Source organism: Taudactylus pleione, unplaced genomic scaffold, assembly GCF_031769625.1.
Source record: "Taudactylus pleione unplaced genomic scaffold, aTauple2 ptg000015l, whole genome shotgun sequence".
Taxonomy (NCBI): Eukaryota; Metazoa; Chordata; class Amphibia; order Anura; family Myobatrachidae; genus Taudactylus; species Taudactylus pleione.
In genome coordinates, this window is record NW_028284417.1 from 2,155,650 (window position 1) to 2,180,936 (window position 25,287).

Consider the following 25,287-nt stretch of genomic DNA (forward strand, 5'->3'; position numbering starts at 1 on the left):
GTTAGCTGGGCTTGAAAATGGCATGATTAAGTCTGCTGAGAGCTCTGTTAATAAGCGGGCCTGTATCTGTCAGCAGCAGTGCTGTCTCTTCCAAAATACCAGTAATGAGCTCCTTGGGGAAGGAAAAGCTATCAAAGTGATCTTCAAAGTCTCGCTGCATAATGACATTTGAACATTTAAATACAGAGTTGCTTTTTTTTTTTTATTTAATGTAAAGAGTAAGATGCTTGGGTGGTTTTATTGTATATCATACAATACATTTATTTTTACTAGGACAACATTGATCACTTTCTAATGATTCATCCTTTTGCTGAATGATGTAATGTTCTACACCGGTGTTTGTCACCTTAAAGTCTCTTTTTATGGCGGAGAGAATTATTTGACATTTTCACTGTACTTTTGCTGTTAGTCTGTGTACAGGCTGTAGCTGCTACATCTTATAAGTGCCCACCTTTCAGTTTCTACTGATCATACCAGCTACCATTTAGTACACATAGACACATGCAATGTTTTGAAGAGCCCAGAGGACTGTTCACTTTAATTTACTTTTTTAAATTGAAGTGAGGTTTGTACTCTATTAACTTTTGCAGACCATATTAATATTTATCTGGCATACTAGGTTTATTAAAATTGCTATCAGAAAGTTGCAGCATTATATGGTGCTCAACCGTGCTTAAAGTGGTCCTAAATACGTGGTGGAACCCCAACCCCCAACGTCTCTCCCTTCAACCACTGCAGGAGCCGGAAGGCGGAGCTCAGGAGTGAGCTCCAGTCTCCGGCTGCCTCTGTAGGGAAGGAGCCGGGCGTTTGCTGGTAACAAAATCTGGACCTCTCCAAAGCTGGCTGAGTGACTGGTCAGGTAAGGTGGGCTGGAGGAGGCGGAACTCGTTCCACCTCTAAATAGAACTGATGGAATGCAATTCCGTCCCGTTCCGGGCCACTTTAACCCCTGGTTTTTCAATTTATGAACAATTAATACAATTAGAATAGAAACCTTTATTAGATGACTATGGAGATTTAATATTCAAACTTAATTTTCCCTCAGATATTTTGCTGCTTTTGTGGGTTAACGTGCCTGACAAAAATGAGTCTTGAATTTTAAAACGTCATAGTTAACAATCATGGATATAATCTAAAATTCATTTCTTGTTTCCTTTTCAATTCCATAGCAAGCGTAATGTATGGGTTAATTCATTAGTCAGATAAGTAGAGACAGAAAAAAGACAACATCCCTGGAAGATAAATAGTGACTCATCCTTTTCCTTTGAGGCCTATCCTGTCTCTCAGCTGAAGGAGGTGAATGTGAGTAGAGTGTACAGTGTGTGTAATTTTCTAGCTAAATCTTACCTGCAGATATATTGGGGCATTGTGCTGTTTGTACGGTCGGTCAGTCGACCGCCTGTACACTTGCAGCAGAAACCGCGGGGAGGGTGCCGCGACGCGGGACCCGCGGCCAGATGATGGTTCAATGTGTATGAACAACCATCATCTGCAGATATATCTGTTAGATGTGTACCCAGCTTTAGTTTTTTTTTGTCACATGGACACCAGATTAAAAGACTGATCATTCCACAAATTTCAACATGTTTCTCCTTTTCATTTCATCACCTACACATTCTATGGAAGATAAAGAAAAAACATTAGAGGATGTAATGGTGCTTCCATTTTGGCCACACTGCCAATGGTTTGCAATAGCTTGGGGAATGCTGCTGTAACAACTTTTGCCTCCGACACCTTGGTCATACCTTCTGCACCAGGGAACGATTCTGTAAACGTAAATTTTAAGAGCAAAGAGATTGAATAGTCATTGCTCAGATACAAGTTAGACAGTAAATAAAAGGATTACATTAAGATTTGGTAGACCTTTATTCTGTGATGCAAATGTAGACTTTTTGATCCTGCTTTTGCTACTATTCACAGATTCTTGATTTTATTCAGGGTGCATTAGAGAAGATTTTCTCCCACTATGCTAAATGTTGAAGTGTCTGCTTTTAGTTTCTTTCTGGGCACCTGTTTGGCATCTGATGGACCTATGCCTTGTTATTTCTTTAATTGTTTAAGTAGTTAGCAGTATCAGGCCTCAAATCAAGCCTTTTGTGGTTCTTTAAGATCTTTATCTAGTGTTAGATACACTGACGATTGATCCCTTTCAGTGTTTGAAGATGTGTTCGTCATGTGGCTTACACTTAAGATATTGTTTCTGCTGGTGATGACATGTGTCACTTCATATCAATCAGGAAATCATATTTATTTTCCTCTGTCTGCAACCAGCTGACGATACACAAACATGGATCTAGTCAGTGTGTACCCATCCAGAACAAAATAATTCAGGAAAACACGTAGACTCTTTGCCTTCCTGTTTAATTCAAGGACATGCTCCATCCAAACATACTATGGATAGATAGATCAAAGTGGTCATGTTGCAGGTTTACTAGGGGAATGGATGTGAGGTGCCAGAAATAGTGTGCATTCTACAAAAGCAGTAACAACCTCCTGGGTATGTAGTCGATTTATCAAGGCAGCAGGGTGGTCATCTCCTTTTACCTTTGCCAGATATTATCTTATGGATTTTACATTTTCTGCTGATACTCAGTTTGTAAGGAAAATCCTTCAACTATTTGTTCAATAAAGAGTTTATCATTGCAGTTACCTTGTACTGTTGAGTATATTTAACCCACCATTTGTCTTTATATACTGCTGAGCTATGGCAATGTATTTTTCCTCACATAAGAAGAAAAAGACAGAGTCCCATATGAGTGTACACTGTCTCACAATACATTAAATTAAAACATAACTTTATTTATTATTACTTAAAGCACAGCAAAATAAGTAATTAATAAATAAAGGTTATGTTTTAATTTAATGTATTGTGAGACAGTGTGCACTCATATGGGACTCTATTGCCTTTTTCTTATGTGATGTGAATATTGAACTATCCCAGAGTAGCACCCCTATAATATTAAGTATCGATAAGATTTGAAAATCTTGGTGATATTTCAAACAGGGTGGTCTTGAAGATAAATTTCCTTGGTGCGACCCTTTTCCCTTATTGATTAGAAATGTATTTTTCCTGTCTATACTGACTGAATAAGGAGTTGACACAGTGATTCCCAAACTGGGTGCTACAGGGCACTTACCGGGGTGCCACATGTTTGTGGTACAGAACCAAATTATTTATGGTCTATGACTATGATAGGCAAAACCAGTGATGGTGACTGCCAGTCATAGAATGTATGGACAAACAGAAGTGCAACCCTGTCCACCATCACATAACTGAGCTTAAGGGTGTCAGGTAAGCACAAGTTACATTCATTAAATTTTTTTCATTTTTTTTGCAAATTTCTCAATAAGAAACTTTTGGCCTAGAGATGCTGTGAAAAAAATATTGATACTAAAGGGCACCTTGATTCAAGAAAGTGTTTGAACCACTGAGTTAAGTTAACATATATGTTATGGAGTATTTAAAGGAAATTAAATTAATGGTAATAATTCTATTTTTAATCATTGATAACTTGGCTGTGTGAAAACAGATTTCCAAAAAGGAATTGAACAATGTGTCAAGCTTTGGTGCTACAGGGGCCCTTCAAATATTTACAGATCTAATAATACCTTTAGAATATTTAGATACAAGTGGTGCAAATTTCTGTTATATAATAAAACTAAAACATACCCCTGCAGCGCTGTATTCAATTTCAAGTTCACAAAATAATTCTCATAAGAAATCTAAAATAACAATAAAATACACAGTGCAATAACCTATAACTTCTAATTAACTAAGCGCAAATAGTGGGAAATGTCCGTGACATAAGTATTTTTGAGATTTTGATCTACAATCGATTTCCGTAGTTGTTTAGCAGTAAAGGTGAAGCAAGTATTTTCATATGGTCATGCAAGAGAAAAGTATAAATCTAGTGCAACGCTGTTTGAAGTTCAAATTATTTTAATATAGAAAAGTTTCACTTACAAACATATTAACAAAGGGCATGTCACACATATCAAAAATGTCCTAGACTCCTACCAAAAGTCTATTTAGTCAGCGCTTATCACTTCAATGTTGGAATGGTTCTGGGTCCCAATCCAGGATGGAGACTGCTTTGCTAGAAAATCTGTCCTCTGGTAGGAAGTCCATCATCCGTCCTTCAGCTACGCTGTTTCATGCATTTCGGTAAAGATTACCTTTTTCAAAAGCCAAATTTATAAGTTCACTGATTTTAAATTGCCCTACTAAATCGTTGGTGTTTGTGTACTTTCTGTAAGCAATTGTACCCACTCATGTAGGAGATGTACAAGTGAAGTAAGTACTACAGTATCTAATGGTATTGAGAAGTGATGCTGAACAATTAGGAGGCAATTCAATTGTTTGACAGAATTAGCTCCCGTCTAAGGTTGCCGTGAGCTAATTCAATTGTTTGGTTGTAATGGCCGCATTCTTGCACAGGATTATCCGCATAAAGCAGGTTCTACCATGCTAACTTTTGGGTGCTCTGCAGTTATGGCACTCGCTGGGCCCTATTACACATAATTCTGCTCGCCCCTCAGGAGTGTGCAAGCAGAAATCCGCTATACAGATGTGTCCGCATACATCTATCCTCCATGCGCTGCAAGTCTCGTTTCACAACGCGGGAGAGCAGTGTGACTCGGTAATTTCAAATGCATCTTATTCGCACAGTGGTGTGAATAGAATGCAGAAGCAGCTTCTGCTGATTAAAATTATATTTACCTTATGCGTCTTATTCGCACAGTGATGCGAATAGGACGCACAAGCTTCTGCTAATTAGAATGATATGCAGCATGTCTATATTCTGTGTGTGACTGCGGGTGTATCTGCATGCGAAATGCTACGTTAGTGTCAGTGGCTGTAACACTGTAATCTAGCATTTCGCAGGTGTCTGTATCCTAACCATGTCGGGGTCCCGAGCGTCGGCATCCCGTACCCAACCCCTGCCAGGTTATATTCAGCAGCATCTAATAAAAATGTTTATAAGAAATAAAAATTCTTAAATTAACAAGCCACTAAAGATGGTTATAGATTCCTCCTTGGATTTGCTAAAAATTAACGTGCAGTGTGTGTGTGTGTGTGTGTGTGTGTGTGTTAGTGTGTTAGTGTGTTAAATACAGTATCTGATTACCGTAAACTGAAATCTGTTTGGATTTGATGCAATATATTGTAGTGAAAGCAAATGTGTAGAACAGTAACCTCCATCAGTGAATGCGCGTGTGTGTTAATTGAGATACACCCCAGGTCCTTGGTCAGCATTTATACTGAAAGTGTGCTTTATGGTCAGTAATGTGTTCATCAAATGCAATTATGGGCAGTAATATATAACCACTGAGAGCACTGAAGAGCATAAGTATGTTTTCCCCATACTGTACTGTTGTTCTGTCCAACAATAACGGTTATTGGTAGAGTCAGGCTTTTTCTTTTTATATTTGCAGCATCCGTAACACTGAGTCCCTGCTTCTATGGGAGTACAGATGTGTCCACATACATCTAACACATAACGGGGGAGCTCCCTGTTTCTTGGTAGTGCCGAGCGTCTTTTGTGGGACTTTTTACCTTCAAATGCATCTTATTCAGACAGTGATGTGAATAGTTAGCACAAGCAGCTTCTGCTGATTAAAATGATATGCAGAAGGCCTATATTCTGTGTGACTGCGGGTGTATCTGCATATGAAACGCTACTTTACAGTGTCAGCGTCTGTAACACTAATGTAGCATTTCACATGCAGATACACCCGCAGTTGCACACAGAATATAGACATGCTGCATATTATTTTAATCAGCAGAAGCTGTGCGAATAAGACGTATTTGAAGGTAAAAAGTCACACTAAAAGATGCTCGGCACTATATAGACACGCCACGGCATAGCGTGACTAGAAGGGCTGTTTAACGCGCAAGGAGGCTAGATGTATGAGGACACTTCGGTAAGTGCAGCTTAGGGGTTGGTCATCAAAAATAAGTGAATCAGCTACTGGCCAGTTTAGACGGCCGTCTAGTTCTGTCATACAATTGAATCTGCTCTTTAGAATAATCGGTACATTTGTATAAGTTTTATTCGTATAAATATTGTCTATTTATAATGGTATGACCAAATATAGACAAACAAAATAATTAAATTATAGCGTAATTATTAAAAACTAGTAGCAAGAAATAGGTATTGTCACACTGGAATGGGTATGTAATGCCGGCTGTCGGGATGCGTCCTGTCAGAATACAGACAGCGGCATCCCGATAGTTAGTATCCCGACAGGGGTCGGGTAAGTATACTTATCCTCCCCCCCCCCCCCCCCCAACCCTCCCTTTTTGTAGCCTAACCCTCCCCACACCCTAAACCTGCCCGTTAGCACCCAAACCTAACCCTCCTCCCCTTCGTGCCTAAACCCACCCCTGCCCCCCAGTGGCGCCTATCCCTCCCCCCTAGGGGTGCCTAAGCCTAACCTCCTCCCCAAAAAAAACTAACCCTTACCCTACTACGCTCCCTAAACCTAACCCCTCCCTAAGGGTGCCTTTTGGCGTTCCGGTGCCAGGATTAAGATAGGCATCTGTATTTTGAAGCCAATCTTAAATCAGTATTGAGACCGGCGGCAACGCGTCCGCCAGTCTCATTACTACATCCCGTCACACCATATACAGATGTGTCCTCAAACATCCTTGCTCCTAGTGCGACATTCAGGCGTCCTAGTCGCAGCATGTAAATACGGCGGATGGACATGCTAAGGTGCAATAGAATCCACATCATGCAATACATGGTTTAACCACTGGGTGGCGAATGCTCCACTGATGAAAACTACAGTACTGAAAATAGTACTGTAGCAGTGGATGATACGTGATAGGCGGGCCAATCACATACACTACTACTGTACTACAGTGTAAACAGTCGCAACAGGATATTTATTATTTTGCATGTTTGCGCATCTTTTTAATAATATTGCACAAGAGTTGTCCCCATATACAGTACTGTAGAGAGATGGCTTTGCGCTAATCACTATAGACATTTCGTCAGCAGTTTGCTAATCGGTACACATACAGTATACTGTAGCATTACATGGAACTGGCGGTGGTGTAAAGACTCACTCTAAGCTTTCAATAAAAGGAGATTCTGACACTTATAGTGTTGTGTAACCCTGCCTGTTAGACTGCTACTATAGGCACTGAAGAGCAAGTCATAGACAGCAGGTGTTTAGCATTTTGGCAGTAACCTCTGTGGGTTAGTGATAAAGGTGTTTGCTTAACACAGCCGTCACTTGGGGTTCGATTCCCATTAAAGCCAGTAGCATTGAGCAATGTGATTTTGTAATCACTTATTTTATCTACAGTATATTTACCTATGGTGTTTAAATCACTGCAAAATACTATAGCTCAGCAGTATTCCCCAGCCTTCATATCTCTGCAATGATACTGAGATGGCTTTGCCGCTAACCACTAAAAACATTGCCGCTAGGCACTTGCTCACCATAACGCTAATCGGTACACATAACTGTGGTGGTGTAAAGACACACTCTCAGATTTCAATAAAAGGCGAGGAATTCATGTTGACCATTGGTAGGGTCCTGTTTAACTCCCTGCAAAATACTATAGCTCCGCACCATCTCCCATCCTTCATACAGTATCTGCAGTATGCAATGACACAGAGATGGCTTTGCCGCTAACCACTACGGACATTGCCGCTAGGACCTCAGCTTACTCAACATAACTCTAATCGGTACACCTAACTGCTGTGGTGTAAAGACACTCAGCTTTCAATAAAAGGAGATTCTGACACTTGTAGTGTTGTGTAACCCTGCCTGTTAAACTGCTACTACAGACACTGAAGAGCAAGTCATAGACAGCAGGTGTTAAGCATTTTGGCAGTAGCCTCCATGGGTTAGTGGTAAAGGTGTTTTAATTAACACAACCGTCACTTGGGGTTAATTTCCCAGATAGATGAAATAATATCAGTTCCCCTGGCTGTAGCGCACCAGACGCATTACCGTCTTACTATAGAAGCTTGGGATTGATGGTGTAAAATAAGGGATCATATAATGAGTCCTGGCATCTCGCTTGTCCGGAGAGTATTTGGCAGCTGACACCTGCACTACTAGTATAAAGAAAATATGAAAAAAAATACAAAATACAGGACTCACACACCAAATGATTTAGGGGGTATTCATTTTGAGGCGAATAGTCCGTTATCGGCGATAATTTATCGCCGATGATGTCATTTTCACATGTTTCAATTATCCCTGTATTCAATTTCCAAAACTTTTTTCGCCAGTGCGAAAAGTCTTTGTTAAAAAACGGGGATAACTTTTCACCGTGTTTTACATGGCGAAAAAAAGTGCAGAATTGGGGTTTAGGGGTGCAGGTTACAAAAAAAATTGCCTGCACCGCTGGGACACTCCCCAAAAAGTATTGTCAAAAAAAAAAAAAAAGGCTTCAGGACCCCCCAAAAATGGTACTTTAATTTTGTGGTAAAAAAAAAAAAAATTGGGGAACAAACTTCTAAACTAGCAAAATTAATTCAGGGAGGGTTCCCTTATATGCGGCAGGTGTTTTCTTCATTGCGGGTGGTAGCGGCGGGTACATTTTTGAAGAATTTTAATAAATCATTTAAGGGACTTTAAAATATGCTTACACCCATTTACATGTACTCCAAATTTGATGGGCATAGTTATTTTGCCCCAAAAAATAAGCTAAGTGCTATTCTTCACCCCTTCTTGAATGCTGCATTTATGCACCTGCTGCGGCTATTTAAAAACCCAGACTCCACTCAAAAAGGGGGGTGCCCATAGTGATTCCCCATGTCTGGACATCATTAGGGGGGTGCCAGGAACATTTCCTGAAAATTCCCTGATTTTTTTTCTATACTTACCTTTCGGCCGGGTCCCAATTCCGCAGCTTCTGGAATTGAATACCGGGATAAGCGGGCACGCGCTCGATACTTTATCCCCTGCCAAACCTCCGATGTGGAGCGAAAAGTCCGGACTTTTCGCTCCAAATTGAATACCCCCCTATATCCTTTATTACCGAATTACAGCTCTCTATTTTTTTTCATCTTTTTTTTGCCGATAATGTAATGCGATGCGACTAGGAAGCACCAGCACTTTGTGCTGGTTAATTTGATATGCGCAGGGGCAGAACTATGGGAGACAATGAAGGCACCCCGCCGCCGGGCACCAGCACTGAAGGGGCATCTTCTCCATTGTCCACAATATATTCACCCCACTTAGGGCTGTAACTATGTACCCGGAGTGTGTACCGTCACAGCTGCTCAATACACGGCACCTGAGAAGCCACCATACACTAGTGGTGAGCTCCGTGTCAGACCATCAGCTTCCGCCTCCGTCTATCTATAGCCTGTCCCTACTCATTGGTGTCGCTGCTCCTCAGCAGCTTCTTATGTCAGTGTGACATGTCTGGCGCCCCCCTCACCCTCAACTCTCCATTTCACTCCTCCCTGGTTGCAGCCCTAGCCTCAGACCCATGCAGCAGTCCCCTCACCAACAACTCCCCTTCCCACTCCTCCCTAGCTGCGGACCCGTGCAACAGTCCCCATCCCACTCTTCCCTGGCGGCAGCTCTAACCGCGGAGCCGTGCAGAAGAGTCCTGAGTGGTTGGCACGAGCTTAAGCGCGGCTGCAGATCATCTTTCAGGAGCTGGATGTCAACAGGGATGCACCGGACGGAGCTGCGGGTTAGAGGGCATGGGAGGCGGGGGGGCCTGGCGCACCAGTGATGGAGTATAGTGGGCAGATCTTAGGTGGAGCAACTGCCCGGCATGTGATGCAGTTGGCAATAGACTGGGCATTTTGTGATTTGTAGTCCCACCACAGTGGCAGTCTTACAGTATCTTGACTTAACCTCCATTCTCAAAGCCGCCACATCAGGTGGTTTTCCCTCCATCAGGGGTATCAGGAGGGCTCCCCACCCAACATCAGGTAGCTTTCACCAGGAGGACTTTAAGCCTCATGCTAATTGCACCATACAGGTCGCTATCTTATTTGTGACTAATGCTTACAGATGTGTCCACATACATCTATCCTCCATGCGCTACAAGTCGCGGTACACCAAACATGAGCGCAGAGTGACTTGTTAGTGCTGAGCACATTTTCGTGCAAATTCTTCTCTTCAAATGTCTTATTCGCACCGCGATGCAAATATGACGCACAAGCAAAATGATATGCAGCATGCCTATAATCTGTGTGCAGGTGTATCTGCATGTGAAATATTACGTTAGTGTCAGCAGCTGTGACGGGGTTGGGGCACCACATAATAACTTGCCTTCCGGCATCTGGCATGATCTTACACCACTGGATATGCAATACTTGTATCTGAATCTGTATATGAAGTGCTACAATGTAGCGACTGCAGCTTTTTCATTTCAACTTCCGTTGTGGTTCATATACAGACTTGGATGCACACAGACATACAAGTGTCTCATACCAAATTAATCAGTACAGCCTGCTGGTGCTCCCTAGTAACATTGCATTGCCACTTAGGTGTCTTTTTTTTGTAGAAAATGCATCTGACGCTAGCAGAGTAGCATGAGACCTGGCGGCTCATTCACGCTAGGCAAATCGCACTGCGTGGCGTATTGAGAACACGTCTGTATGTATAGTCTCTTTAAGGGGAAAGTTGAGATTGGATGATATTCCCAGTTGGATGGAAATAGCAGTCCTGTGTGGAATCACAGTGTGGTCCAAAGAATAACTCTAAGATGAAAGCCCCTGTACCTGCAGCTTGTACATTTTGAATTATATACTCAGCACACCTACCTTGGCTCAGAAGCGGCACCTAGGGCTCACTCAAGTTTTCCACTTCTACCCACCCATGCCTGGCCCATCTGTCTTATCCTCATGCCTCCACAGCAGGGATTCGTGCGTCACGTCATTAGTGAACCCATTCATAACAGTCAACTACATATTATATTAGAAATGCTACAATGTAATGTCAGAAGTCCTTATACCAGGAGGGTTTGAACAAATATACATTATGCTATGCCTAATTACTACTAACCCCAGCTCTGTATACAGTTCTTATATAGTGTTCATAGGTCTAAAACAAAGCATCTAATAATCTGCAGCATGTTTGTATTGTCCCCAGATAATGATAGAATATTCTAAGCAGCAGTATTATGCATATTTGTATGGCAATATAAACAGCAACACTCATGCCCTCACAGCGGGATGTAGTTAGCAGAGGCTGCCGATCTAAATCCCAATGGTTAAAGCCCGACAAGGGATTTAAGATAGGCGAAATACCGACACCTATCTCAATCCTGACGCCGAAACACAGAAGGACGGCTGCCCGAATGAGGTAAGCCCAGGGTGTCCTTAGTGTTAGCTGTGGGGGGGAGGGTTAGGTTTAGGTTACATAGCGGAGTTAGCGTTAGGTTTTCTTGGAGGTTAGGGTTAGGCACCACTGGGGGGGGGTTAGGATGGATAGAAATTGAATACCACCTGCGCTTACTCTTGGGGTAGTAGTATGAGCAGCGGGCACTAGGAGTGATCCCCACTCCTAATTTGCATAAGTAGACACCAATAGTTGTGCCTGTGCCTGAAAGATGATGAGGTGGTTATGAGATAAATGAGTAGAGATAACTAAGTACAAATGGTGAGTAGTTTATTTATAAGTTGCAAAGTTATTATGGAGTCACAGTGCTCCTTGTCTGCTAAACACTTATGATGCAGGGTGGGTAGGGGGGAAGGTATAGGGAAGAGGGATAGTGATGGATGCCGGATTGCATCCGGAGGTGTCTAGTGCCAAAATGGTTGGGACTAGTAATGTTAGAGGGTGTTGTGTGCGTATAGCACAATGGATATGATCATTGAGGGTGGGTAATTGTCACGTGGAGCATCCAAATAGATAGTTATAAAATTTGAGATAAAAGATAGATAAAAAATTATAGAAAAAAAATCTAGGTAATGGCACTTTGTGAGACACCACGATCCTCCACTGTCCTTGATGGTAATCGACCTGCTGCCTGCTGCTTGAGTGTGTGCCGCGTTACACACTCGCTGTGGTTTCTTCCTGTACGCCGGGGACGTCTGACGGAGCCCACGCTTCCTTGCGGTCACGTGGTCCCGGCTGACTGATGACTCGGCCGGTCGCTCGACCCACGAGCCGGTGGGGAGACTTGGGAAATGTAGTTCTATTATGCAGCTCCGGGTGTGCACATATGCTGTGTGCCGGACAAAATCAGTGGGTTCGTATGTGGATTCGCTGGCAATAAATCAATAAAGATGATGGTGTGTGTAAAACTGTCTCTGTCCAATGCGTAGCGGCTGGTTAGCCTTCTTTAGGCACTAAGAGGGAAGGGTTAGATTTAGGCACAAAGGGGGGAGACTTAGGTTTAGGCACTAACGGGGAGGGTTAGGGTGCAGGGTGGGGAGGGTTAGGCTACGAGAAGGGAGGGTTAGGGGGAGAAGGGGGGAGGGCAAGTATATTTATCCGACCCCTGTCGGGATACCAACCATCGGGTTGCCGCTGTCGGTATTGTGAAAGGCATCCCGACAGCCAGCATTACATACCCATTCCCTCACAGCTGCCACCTCCACCTTAGGCACTGAGGCGGGATGGTTAAGTTTAGTGTGTGTGGAGGGGAAGGTTAGATTTAGGCACTAGGGGGAGTGGTTAGGTTCAGGCACCAGGGAGGGTCAGGGTAGGGAGAGGGGGAGAGTTAGGACACCGACAGGTCCCGAGCGTCGGCATCCCGTACCCAACCCCTGCCAGGTTATATTCAGCAGCATCTTATAAAAATGTTTATAAGAAATAAAAATTCTTAAATTAACAAGCCACTAAAGATGATTATAGAGTCATCTTTGGATTTGCTAAAAATTAACGTGCATTGTGTGTGTGTGTGTTAAATACAGTATCTGATTAAACTGAAATCTGTTTGGATTTGATGCAATATATTGTAGTGAAAGCAAATGGGTAGAACAGTAATCTCCATCAGTGAGTGCACGTGTGTGTGTTAATTGATACACCCCATGTCCTTGGTCAGCATTATACAGAAATAAATGTGTGCTTTATGGTCAGTAATGTGTTCATCAAATGCAATTATGGGCAGTAATATAACCACTGAGAGAACTGAAGAGCATAAGTATGTTTTCCCCATACTGTACTGTTGTTCTGTCCAACAATAACGGTTATTGGTAGAGTTAGGCTTTTTCTTTTTATATTTGCTGCATCCGTAACACTGAGTCCCTGCTTCTATGGGAGTACAGATGTGTCCACATACATCTATCCTCCATGCGCTCTAAGTCGCGCCACACATAACATTTTTTTTTATTTATATATATGTGTTTGCAGCATCCGTAACACGGGGTCCCTGCTTCTCTGGGAGTCCACATCTATCCTCCATGCGATATAAGTCACGCCACACATAACAGGAAAGCTCCCTGTACCTCAGTAGCGCCGAGCGTCTTTTGTGCGACTTTTTACCTTCAAATGTGTCTTATTCAGACAGTGATGCAAATAGTTAGCACAAGCAGCTTCTACTGATTAAAATGATATGCAGTATGTATATGTTCTGTGTGTGACTGCGGGTGTATCTGCATATGAAATGCTACTTTATGGTGTCAGTGGCTGTAACACTGTAATATAGCGTTTCACATGCAGATACACCCGCAGATGCATAGAGAACATAGGCATGCTACATATCACTTTAATCAGCAGAAGCTGCTTGTGCTAGCTATTCGCATCACTGTGTGAATAAGACACATTTAAAGGTAAAAAGTTGCACAAAAAGACGCTCGGCGCTACAGAGTCACGACACGACATGGCGCGATAAGAAGGGCTGTTTAATGAGCAAGGGGACTAGATGTATGAGGGCACATCTGTACTTATTAGTTATTAGATCAACTTCTGCCACTGGGCGAGTGCAGTGGTGTCATTTTCACCTATAGACATCAGAGAGTGTGGTTGATGCTTCGATTGAAGTGTAAAGTCTGTCGTCGTGTTAATATTTCTGTTGTCTGTAGCAGGACGCCAAAATGATGGAATTGTTAACCTCTAAGAAAGCAGAAGGGCAAAAATTGACTGCCAAATACCCCAATTTAGGGCAGAAGTTGAGGGATCTCTTTTCCTCTTGATATGGCTTTAAGAAGGGCCAAATTACTTCTGATTCGGGAGATTCCTGTTTATATGTTCCATTCCTTGTGGACTTTCATCTTTCATGCTTAATATTGTAATAGTAATAATTGTTGTTATTGGATATCAGTTGGTAGAGTGTATCTTGTGATGTTGTGATTTAATGGTACATTTCCTTTATTCTCTAACATATTTAATGACCTACGGTTGTATTGCTTTATTCTACTAAAGTGATGGCATTTTCTGCAGTCCAATCTGTTTTACTGAATTATTGAGGTTACACTGCTGTCCAGGAACCTTTGTTTATCAGGTTTTGCTTCGCACCTTATATCCCTTATATCCCTTAGACACTGATGGTTTAATGTTTAGCTGCCCAGCAGCAAAATTCTCATAAAACAGCAGCTGTATGGATTTCCCCAGGCAGGTAGAAACTAATCTTTGTGAAGTCATGAAATCTGATCATACACTCCCCAGTTTCAGCTTCTCACAGATTTAGGTATCTCTGTCAATGTTATGGTAAATATCATGTTAATGAGACCATATTAATGTCGATAAGGTAGGCTTATATCTGAAGTTATACAGATGTGTCCTCATACACTGTTGCTGCAGTTGCTCCATACAGCCCTTCTCTGTGCGCCAAGTCCCATGCGACTATGCTTGCATCGAGCATCTTTCCCCAAAAATGTGGCTTAGTCACAATGCGATGCTACAAAACCGCTTCACGAGACTGCACTGGTTACTGTGATATGCAGCACTTGTATATATGTGTGCGACTGAGTCTGAATCTGTGTACAAAGTGTTGCGTGGCAGCAGCCTCTGCTTTTTCCCACGCCAAGTACCGTTGTGCTTCGTATACAGATTATTAGGGGTATTCAATATGGGTGCGATAACATAATTTTTTGCGTTAATATCGCACTTTTTAACGTTTTTGCATTAATATCACTTGTTTTAGTTTTACACCGTATTCAATTTCAAAGACTTATCGCAGTTTTGAAAAGTGTTTGATAAAAAACGGTGATAACTTTTCACCATTGAATAGGTGTCGAAAAAAAGTGCAGAATTGGTGTTTAGGGGTGCAGGCTTAAAAAAAATAGCCTGCACCCCTGAGATTGACATTTAAAAAAGAACTGTTTCAAAAAAAGTTTAAAAAAAAAAATAGGGACACCCCAAAAAATTAATAAAAAAATTGGGGTGCAAAAAAAAAAATGGGAAAAAATTGTTTAACAATAGGCAAATAGGTTCAAGGCTATTCTGCATGTATGCGGCAGGGTGTTTTCTAGAATAGAATTATAGCGGCAGGTGCACAAATGCAGAATTTTTAAAAACTTTAGGGACATCAAAATATGCTATTACCCATTTTCATGTACCCCAAATTTGATGGGACCACTTAAAAAAACGAAAAAAATAACCTGTGCTCTTCTGCATCACTTCTTCAATGTCGGAAAAAAACACCTGCTGCGGCTATTTAAAGCCCCGACGTTCAATTAAAGGCTAAAACGAGGGTACCCATAGTGTTCCCCCATGTTTTTACAACTTTAGAGGGGTCTTACAATTATTTTAAGGAAAAATTCGTAACTTTATGCAAAGCCAACTTCGGAGTTTCCCGTTCTCGTTAATTTGATATTGAATACGGGGATAAGCGGGAGCGCGCACCATACCTTTACGCAGAAAAAAACTCTGATATGAAACGTTAACTTCGCCAGGGAAGTTAACCTCTCATATTGAATACCTCTCTAAGACTCAGTCGCACACAGATATACAAGTGTCACATATCAAATTAATCAGGGCAGTCTCGCGAAGCAGTTTGTCGCATCCGATTGCAACTAAGGCTCGTATTCAATTTGAGGCAAAAAGTCCCGGACTTTTAGCCTGCCGGACTTTCCGCCTAAATCGCGTGTTTTTGGAGAAAACACTTTCCGCGCGCGCCCGCTTTTTGCCGTATTCAATTTCAAAGGACGTGAAAATGCACCCGGTGAAACTGAAACAGGCGAAAAGTCCTGTCAGATTTGGGGAAATCAGCCTGACACCCCCCAAAAGATGCACTGACATTGGGGATCACTATGGATACCCCCGAATAGGCCTGTTTGAAGGTATTTGTGGTACTTAAATGTTCTCAATAGGTTCTAATTAGCCTTTACATAAGTGGTGAAGAATAGCATTTACCAGTTTGTTTTTTGTGTGAAAATAACTAGTCCCAGCAAATTTGGGAAACATGAAAATGGGGGGTAGCATATTTAAAAGTTGCTAAAGTGAAGTTGAAAATAATCGTGGAAAATCCACCTGCCTCAAGCACCTGCAATCAAAAAAACACCTGGGGCATACTTGGGCACCCCCCTGGAGTCTAGTTTTTAACTTTGTCCTCCAACTTTGTTTTCTTTTTTTTCGCTCCCAAAACGTAAGTACTTTTTTGGGATGTTAAGTGTGTGTGTTTTTTTTTTGGTTTTTTTTTTTAAATGTTGACGCAGTTTTCCTTTGGGGGACTGTCTTAAGGCTGCACGGGAGTTCCCGCAACATTGCACCCCAAAACCCCAATTCTGCACTTTTTTCCGCCTGCTATTCATAGGCGAAACTTTTCCGCCGGGTCCATTGCATTGACTTTTGGCCTAGGCGAAAAGTCTTTGAAATTAAATACGGCGAAAAGTTTCAGCCTGGCGAAATGACGTCACCTCGCCGAAACTGACTTTTCGCCTCAAATTGAATACGGCCCCTAGATACATTATTGTTAGAGATTATGCTAAACCACTTGGCGCTGCTCACTTGCATGACATGGCGTATTGAGACTAGGTGCATGAAGATACCTCTATTTCAAGTAAAAATGGTTACTAGCACAACAAAATCCGGCAGAATATCTGTTATGGCTTCTTTGGTAATTATATGCAACTTTTTGTTTAGTTATTTTAACTTATTTCAAATGACTGATGGAATAAAATTCTTAGGTCAGAACTACTCTGGCACATATGACATGGTAAGCAAACAAAAACTCGCACAGATTCAAAATCTCACTGGTCCTTCCCTACCATATTAATTTATTTTAATATTGTATCAAAATTACTGTGGTGGGAGGTCCACCCAGGAATAAAGTTTAACATGAAAACAAAAAAGACAAAGTATTCCTATATGGGGCACTCAATAATAAACAATCCCATCTAACAATTGTTACTATCACTACCTATTTGAGATTATATGCATTAAAAAGTGAACAAGTGGTATAATAAAACATATATTTTAAATAAATTAAATTAAAGAATGCTAGTTTTGTGATTATTACATATATACCGCTATTATATACATATGTAGCTAAGTATGATAAAAAATAAACAAGTGCAAAAAAAGTTTTACAAACAATATATATATATATATATATAGAATAATTGTGACTAGTGCTTAAGTGATATAAATAATTAATGTATCCTAAACATACTCAATATGTAATATTACCATATAGCAAATTTAATACAGTAATAGTGATACTGATGAGGGTATTAGATATCCAATGATGATGCATTCATGCTAGGCCATCACGCATACCACTATGTTGTAATAAAATACTCGATTCATATTTTTACATTTCAAACTTGTTTCTATCCTAGAGTGAAATCATAATTAGTGTACTCATTGTAGCCCACCAATTAAGGGCTCCCATCAAATTTCAAAATTCCCTAAAATTAATAATTAAAAGTAAAATAGAATAACCTTAATGTGGCAATTATAACTTATGGACTAAATTTTGATGTGAATCTATCATATCATGTTGCATACCATCTTACAATAATGGTCTTCAAAGTAAGGGTATAAGCATATTGAACCACCAGGTCATCCCATTATAGTCTATGTTACTAAAGGATCATTTATGTAATTACTTGTCAAGACTTATTTCTAATCCAAGAAGGCCCCATAATTTATATGTTCGTTCAGGCCCCCCATTAGGAATGTCCAATCACTCTCCTTCTTTAAAAGTTCTCTTGTGGCATTTCCTCCCCTGATACCCATTTTCAGTTGTTCCAATCCAAATTCTTTCAGGTCTCCTGGGTTTCCTGAATGCTTTTCATGGAAATGTTTTGCCACAGTGGTTAGCTTCTTAAATGTTTGCAGATCTGTCCTGGCAATTCTGATGCTTCCCACATGCTCTAATACCCTTTGTTTCAGGGGTCTTCTGGTCATTCCTATATACTTTTTGGCACAAGGACAACTAATGCAATAAACTACTCCAGTTGTATTGCAGTTAATGAAATGCCGAATCTTATGTGATTTCTGATACCTATCTTTAAATTCTATAGTGTGCTGCATATAACTGCAGGCCTTGCAATTGCCACACTTTAAGGATCCTTCAATAATGGGCTTCTTATATCCCTGGTTAGAGAAATGGCTATGGACTAATTTGTCCCGTAAGTTGGATGATCGTCTCCAACTGATAGATGCTCTGGTTCCTAGGTTTTTCCTCAAGTCCAGATCCAGTGTCAGAACCGACCAGTGTGCTAGTATAATATTTTGAATGGAACGCCATTCTGAGCAGAAATCTCCTACAAATCGAATGGTCTTGTCTTCCCTTGTTATTCCTGCTTTGTTGGGATACAGCAAGCTATTTCTATTTCTCTGTAATGCCTGATATTTCGCTTGCTTTATTGCTCTTTTGCTGTATCCCCTATTGATTAGCCTCTCGGATAGTTCCTCCGATCGGATATTATACAATTCGGGACTGGAACAGTTTCTTCTCAGGCGTAGGAATTCGCCTTTTGGGATCCCCTTCAGTACAGATGGAAAATGTGCGCTGGTTCTGTGTATGTTTGTGGCAGTGTGTTTTCTATAAAGGTCAGTCTGTATGTTCCCATTTTCCATCTTTGGGATTTTAAGATCAAGAAATGTCACTTCTTTATAGCTGGTTTCATAGATTAGCCTCAAGTTTAAATCATTAAGGTTCAAAATATCCATGAACCTTTTGAATTTATCTTCTGGACCATCCCACAGAATGAGGAGGTCATCTATATACCTCATCCATATTAGTATATGGCGGGTAAAATCCTCGTTTGTATCGTTAGAAATGAAGACCTCCTCCCAATATTCCAAATACACGTTGGCATATGTGGAGGCACATGCTGCCCCCATTGCTGTGCCATGAATCTGCAAAAAGAACTCATTAAAGACAAAGAAATTCTTATTCAAAACGAACCTAAGTAGATCCATCAAAAATTGCCCAAATGTTGTCATGCTCTCTTTTTCAAGGTAATGTCTCACTAAGTTGATACCTTTTTCGTGTCCAAAACTGGTATACAGCGACTGTTGCACGTTGCTAATATTACCTCTTCTCTACATGTATCTCATCCAATTTTTGTAATACCTCCATAGTGTCTCTCGTGTAAGAGGGTAAATCAATGACATATCTCCTCAGATGGGTATCCAAAAACTGACTGGCTTTCTCTGTCAGACTGTCAATGCCCGATACAATTGGACATCCTGGAGGAATCTTAGCATGTTTGTGAATTTTAGGAAGCATGTAGATGGTCGCAATTTTTGGTTCATCAACTTCTAAGAATTGATATTCAGTTTTAGTGATTATACCCTGATCAAAGGCTCTCTTAATTAAGTTTTCATATTGTTTTTTATAGTTTTCCATTGGGTTTAATAGTAATTGTTTATAGCAGGTTGGATCTTTTAGTAGTTCGCTTCCATTATGTATTTCTCCTTTGCTTATAATGCCACGTTGCCCCCCTTGTCTGAGGGTTTAACTAGTAGATCATCCCACGACTGTATTTCCCTTAGGGCAGTGGTGTCTTCCCTGCTTAAATTACTGTTTGGTCTTGGATATCTTGATCTATCAATCCACAACTTATCAAGATCCCTTGATACTAGGTCCATAAATGTCCCTACTTCAGGGCAAATTTGTGCTTGTGGAAAAAAGGTGCCCTTTTTCTTGCAGATCGGTCTGGTGGTCATAATTGAGTCTGTGGTTTTTCCCTCCAATTCTTTCAGTATCCGTATAGTCTGCCTATCTTCCAAAGAGAGGGATTCTTCCGATGTTAGTAGACTAATTCTCATTGGTTCCTCATTTTCACTAATAGGTTGATCCAAACTGAAGCCCAAACCTAATCCCATTTCTTTTTTGTTAGAATAAAATTTGTTCAATAACAGTTTCCTACCGAAGAGGTGGAGATCCTTCTCCTATCTAAAACGATCAAATTGCCTCTCTGGTGAGAAGGATAAGCCCCTACTTAGGACATCAATCTTTGTCTGATTCAGTTCTCTGGTAGTAAGGTTAATTACTCTCAAATCCTTATCCCTATCCTCAAAGAGTTTTATCGTCTCTTCAGTACCCTCTTTTGATATCTCTGAGCCTCCCGTTCTTCCCACTCCTCCCTGTTTCGGGCATTTCTTGCCCCTCCGGATCTTCCTCTTCGAGGTCTTTGGTCCAATACGGGACCTTGATGATGTTCTAAAAAATCCCTATTGGAGTATGTGGGTAGTTTGTCTTTTAGCTGGAAAGACTGATTATGTTTGTCTGTTCCAGTGGACTCCTGGTCTGAGGATGTATATCCTTGTGAGGGTCTCCTCCCTTCATTAGTTGGTTTATTACGTTTAGAGTTCCACCTGAAGACTTGGTTAAGGGCATAATCCCTCTTATCACGGGGAAATTTATTCTTTTTCCTCTCAACTACACTTATTTCATACTCTGCCAATTCTTTTTTATACTTTTAAAAGGATTATTGAAATTTGGCTTCCTGTTCGTATTGGTTTCAATTGGGTTGTCAATTGGTCAATATCTTTCCCTTTCCCATGTTTCTCAAGTAGTAGGTTGTCATGTTTAACTAATATTAGCATAAGTTCTAATGCACATTTTTTGAGGGCATCTTCCCACTCTATTTTAAGATTTTCTGTAATCAATTCAAAGGAAGGGAATATCCGTGGTCTAAGACCCCTGGGAGTAATTTTCTGTTTAATATAGTTGTCAAATGTTGTCATTTCCCACCAGGTTCTGGTTTGTTTGAAGAGGCAAATTTTTAGCTGTAGGAGTCCTTCATTCCAATTCGTTGTCTGTTCACTAATTTCATTAATATTCTCAGGGAAGATCGTACCCAGATCATTATTCCTTCTATCTCTTCTATTGGTTAATTCTGCAGAAAGGCTAAAGTTGGCCATATTTGAGAGAGATTCTTATAAGATCCCTAGTTAATGGTAATGATATCTTATATTTTATTATTTATTATTTTGACAATCGTGCCTAGTGTAAAGAGCCTAAGAGAGATCTCAGTAAAATGTACAATATAAACAAACAACAATACTCGCACAGATTCAAAATCTCACTGGTCCTTCCCTACCATATTAATTTATTTTAATATTGTATCAAAATTACTGTGGTGGGAGGTGCACCCAGGAATAAAGTTTAACATGAAAACAAAAAAGAAAAAGTTCCTATATGGGGCACTCATTGGACCTCAAGGTATGGTAGTATATTTTACCCTGGGATCTTAAAACTAAAATATAACCTTTATTGATCCATTAAATTTATTTAAAGCGAAATATAAAGACATACATTTAATACAAATAACCAACACGTGAGAATAGTGTGATTTAAAATGAATTGAAGTTAGCAAGACTTAAAGAGTGATTGCTACTGATGATATAATATGAGTGTCACCTACTGAAAATTATATAGAATGTGAGGTATTCTGCCACTTAATGAGTATAATGTTCTCCTATAGAGGGTCCTCTAATCAGGATTCAATCAATCTCAAGTGGCAGTAAGTATTGTGACACTATTATCTATATCCTAATGTAATTATTTTATCCATGACTGACAGTATCGTGACATCTAATATTTGGCTGAACTACACAGGTGTCACTTAAATGTGGTTATCCTTAGTGTGTAATAATGTCTTATAACGTTTGTAAGATAACACGTAATTGTAAGGATTACACCACTATAATGTATGATATAAGTCTCATTCTTTTATATCCAGACCTAATATGAAAAAACACACATTCTGTTAGCAATTTGGTATTACTCGGCATAAAAGGAGGAGTTTCTAGTTTATGTAGTAAAGATTAGTGCATTAGATCAAAACTATTCTCACGTGTTGGCTATTTGTATTAAATGTATGTCTTTATATTTTGCTTTAAATAATTTTAATGGATCAATAAAGGTTATATTTTAGTTTTAAGATCCCAGGGTAAAATATACTACCATACCTAAAGGTCCAATGAGTGCCCCATATAGGAATACTTTGTCTTTTTGTTTTCACATATGACATGGTGACAGATCTTCCACAATGCTGTGCAAGGAGCTGCAAAGATGCGCATATTTATCACTCATCTTGTCGCAATGCAATCTTTTCAGTTTCCTTGCTCTATATATTTGTGTCATAATATTGACAGCAGATCCAACTTCTGTCACGTTCTTTCAAGAAAGATAATGGGGGGCCAGACCTAAAACTTGGTTCCAGTGTTCAAATATTTATAAACCCCCTACAGCAGTGGTTCCCAAACTGGGTGCCGTGGCTTACCATCCTTATTAGTTCCTGGGAAAACAAAACAATTGCAAAAGGGAAAGATGGTTCAAATATACTGTAGACTTTATTCTCCAGTTGTGGATATTTATTATTTTCCACTGTAATTTCCTAATTCAGTGGTTCCCAAACTGTGTGCCTTGGGGCACTTGCTGGTTTACTACAGTTTGGTAGTCCAGGACCAAATTAAATTATTTATGGTCAATATGATATGCAAAACCTGTGCAGGGGGCTGCAATTCACAAAATATGTGGAAAATGAGAAGCACAACCCTGTCTACCATCATATAACTGAACCTAAGTATGATAGATGAGCATAATTTACTTAATTTATAATTTTTACTGCATTTCTTAATAAGAAACGTTTGGCCTAGGGGTGGCTTGAAACTTTTTTTGATACTCTAGGTCGCAGGGCCATAACTAGGGTGATGCAACATGTGGCAGGGCAGGGGGTGCTGCACGGCTGTGCCGGTCAATTTTCTGTTTATAATCATTTTTACTTGTCGCTTCCTCTTGTTTGATCCCCGGCATCTCCTGACCGCTCCTATCTCCTCCCTGTTCGACTCCCCCTCCATATGACCACTCTCTCCACTCACATTCTTCCCCTCCGTCTGAATAGAGCCGATTCCCGACCCAGGTGTCGCCATCACACCAGTGAGTTCAGCTGCCGGCACAGGTTACATACACTGACCTCCTCGCTGATATTTGCTGCATATACACTACAAGCATCACTTTTTCTGTACCCTCAGTTAGTAATCAGGCTTGTGCACAGCTGTCCTGACAGACAAATCCTGCTGCAGGTGCAGCTTTACCAGTGGTCTCCTACATCTAGAGGTGGTGAGTACTGCATAATTATTGTGCATCATCCCTGCAGCCAGTGGAATCACACTGTATTTGTCAGTGACACCTGGATAACAGTGGTAGAAAGGGATCGGTACCCCTTCATCAATGGGACAAATCAGATTTGTCACGCCCCTTCCCCATGAGGCCACTTCCCTTTTTCTGAAAGCAATAATCACTACGCTGGTATTAATTGTTCTATAATCCAATGATTCCGCTGCATATGGTAAAAGTCTGCTCTCTATTATGCAAACATGAGGCTGAATAAAACCCATATGGTGTAACTGAAACCAAACACAAAAATAAATAAATGCATACACTTATATCTCAATTTAAATATTCACATGAATGACACCAATAATCTCATGAGATAATTTGCATTCAATTGAACAAAGACATATAAAGTAAAAAAAGCTGTGAACACTGTTGTAATAACCAGTTTTTAGGCTCTCTAGAAAAATCACATATCACATAAGATCTTTGTGATTAGTAGCAAGTCTGCAATGCAATTAGTGTGTCAGGTTTAAAAGCAAGTAGCAGAAATTTTGCTTTTTAAATTCATCAAGCAAGTCTGGCAAGCCGGTCAGTTAGTGTGCAGTTATTGATAGATCGTCTATATGATACTGGCGTCCCAGTATAAATATAGTTTCTACCACCCGGTAGCGCGCTAGTTATACGTTAAGTTACCTTTGTCTCTGTGGGCCAAAATGAGCTTGTGTACCCTTGTTGGTTATTATCCGTTGTGCTAGCGTGGCCACACTGCAGGGAACCGTGTGCTGGGTACTTCGCTCCTGTTTGGAGCGATGGCTGGAGGTGCTGCCGCAGCTGATGTAGATGTACGGCTACTGCCTCAGGCTGTTACTGTTGCCGGGTGATGAGGCGCAATCTCTCTGGGTGGAAAACAGGTGACCAGAGCCGGAATAGTGGTAGAGGGGAGGGGGAAGTCGCAATCAACGCATGACTTATGTTCATATTCTTTTTGGCCCATGGCACCAAAAAGTCTAGTCACGGCTCTGCTAGGGCGCTTTGATTCAAGAAAGTTTGGGAACCACTACAGAAAATTCTTTCACCGTCCTTCTCCAGCAAACAACTTGTCTCTTCCTTCGAACCAACTCTTCCCTTCTGTAAGCCATTTATAAAACAAGCCTCCTATTATGACAATCATCTTTTCCCACCTACCCCTCCAGAAGTCAATCCCACCACACTTGTATCCATTCACTCTGTCCTTCAGCCAATCACACATCAGTACATACTACCAATTGTTTTTCTCATGCAAAACCTGGGTACCAGTCTTCACTACTGTAAACAGTGCAATTGGTTTCCTCCATGAAACCATACTATCTTCACTCAATGCAACCCCCACACTGCAGCAGTCTAGTATACTCCTCTGTATCTCAGGAAAGCACCCACTCCTTTACCAACCACCCAATTTTAGTAAACTGACCTTTTTTCTTGAAAATACTTTATTTACATTACTCCAAGAACCATCCAGCTCCAGCAACCAGTTCTTCCTTTTTTCAGCAAGACAGCTTTTCCCTTTTCTATCCAGTAATCCTTCGAACACCCTTTTAAACATAACTTAATTCCCTTTTCTCCTGGTATATCCTCAAAAAATGACACAATGCTAGTAACAGTCCCCACCTTAATAAAATCATCTTATACAGATGTGTCCTCATAGTGTTGCTGCAGAGATGCCAAACAGTCCCTCTTGGCGCGTCATGTTCTGTGCGACTCTGCTAGCGCCGGGGATCCTTTTTGCCCGAAAATGTTTTAGTAGCATTTTGATGGTACTAGGATGCACCTGGAGATTCTGCTGATTAATTTGACATACAACACTTGTATATCTGTGTGCGATTGAGCCTCAATCTGTATGAGTGGTG

General features: G+C 40.7%; 1 protein-coding gene across 2 annotated transcripts in view; it reads left to right on the plus strand.

The window, feature by feature from the left end:
* The window catches only part of SMAP1 (small ArfGAP 1), a 388,489-nt gene that overhangs the window by 276,803 nt on the left and 86,399 nt on the right, over window positions 1-25,287 (plus strand). The window lies entirely within an intron of this gene.